This window comes from Lipotes vexillifer, unplaced genomic scaffold (assembly GCF_000442215.2).
Source record: "Lipotes vexillifer unplaced genomic scaffold, Lipotes_vexillifer_v1.1 scaffold11, whole genome shotgun sequence".
NCBI classification, from domain to species: domain Eukaryota; kingdom Metazoa; phylum Chordata; class Mammalia; order Artiodactyla; family Lipotidae; genus Lipotes; species Lipotes vexillifer.
In genome coordinates, this window is record NW_006780364.1 from 88,733 (window position 1) to 90,359 (window position 1,627).

The following is a 1,627-nucleotide window of genomic DNA, read 5'->3' on the forward strand; positions in this document are numbered from 1 at the left end:
GGTGTTTGGCCTTTTAATTCCTTTACTGTCTTTTTTGTGGGGTCTCAGGAAGGAGCTAAGTGCATGTGTTCAATTCACCAAAGTTAACTGGAAGTGGAGTTGTCTTAAATAGCAAACACCCTGGTTCCTTTTAAAGCAGATTCCATGACACAAATTGGATTTCATAGAATCATGAAATATTATATTATAATTAGAAACACTTATTCAGCCCAGTGGTTCTTTTCTTTTTTAATAGACTTGATTTTTTAGAGCAGTTTTAGGTTTACAACAAAATTGAGAGGAAGATACATACATGCATAGCCTCCCCCATTACCAACATCCTCCACCATAGTATTAGTACATTTGTTACAACTGATGAATGTACATTGGTTGACACATCACCACCCAGAGTCCACAGTTGACCTTAGGGTTCACTCTCGGTGTTCTGCGTTCTGTGGGTTTGGTCAAATGTATGATGACATGTATCCATTATTATAATAACAATCAGAGTATTTTCACTGCCCTAAAAGTCCTCTGTGCTCTGCGTTCATCTGTCCCCACCCCCGCCTCCAGAGATCACTGATCTTTTTACTGTCTCCATAGTTTTTCCTTGTCCAGAATGTCATATAGTTGGAATCATACAGTATGTATTCTTTTCAATTGGCTTCTTTCACTTAGTAATATGCATTTAAGCTTCCTCCGTGCCTTTTCATGGCTTGACAGCTCACTTATTTTTATTTATTTTTTTTAAACATTTAAAAATATTTATTTATTTATTTGGCTGCATTGGGTCTTAGTTGTGGCTCACGGGATCTTCGTTGCCACGTGCGGGATCTTCATTGCGGCGTGCGGGATCTTCATTGTGGCATTCAGGATCTTTATTTGCAGCATGCAGGATCTTTAGTTGCAGCATGCGGGATCTTTAGTTGCAGCATGCGGGATCTTTAGTTGCAACATGCAAACTCTTAGTTGCGGCATGTGGGATCTATTTCCCTAACCAGGGATCGAACCTGGGCCCCCTGCATTGGGAGCGCAGAATCTTAGCCACTGGACCACCAGGGAAGTCCCAGCTCATTTATTCTTAGTGTTGAATAATATCCCATTGTCTGGATGTATCACTCCTTGTCTTTTTACCACCAGGTACCTCTTTTATTATATATTCACCTTCCCTCACCACATGCCCATATTTGAAAAGAGTTAGACTTCCAAAACTCAGTTTGAGAAACTATGGTCTAGTCAGAGCCCTCATTTTACAGATGAGACTGAGCCCCAGAAAGGAGAGGTGATTCGCCAAAATCTCACAACTACTGATGGGCTTCAGGGCAGGCCATCCCAAGATGTGCCACTTTGGCATGCAGATTATTTTGAGCTGAAAACAATCAAGGCCCAAAAGCCTCAGGAAGAACCTTTGACCTCTCCTCTAACTGCCTAAAAGAATTTACATAGAGGACCAGTTCTAGGAAGGGAGATATCACCATGGATAACTACAGCATAATATGTGGCGGGCAGGGAGGAACCTAGCAAAGTCTGTTTGTTAAAATTTCCCTCTGTGTCCCACTGTTTCTGTTTGGCCCAGCAAACGATTGTTTACAAACATTTGCTCTTTTTCATCTTCCTGTGACTTGCCTTCCTTCCCTTTGAAGTCCCA

The 1,627-nt window shown here is 41.5% G+C and overlaps 1 non-coding gene across 1 annotated transcript; it reads right to left on the reverse strand.

Moving 5' to 3' along the window:
• Positions 1 to 968: 968 nt before the first annotated feature.
• TRNAG-CCC (transfer RNA glycine (anticodon CCC)) lies at positions 969 to 1,041 on the reverse strand. The gene has a single exon. It is a non-coding gene; the product is annotated as a tRNA-Gly (tRNA).
• Between the last annotated feature and the right edge of the window lie 586 nt (positions 1,042 to 1,627).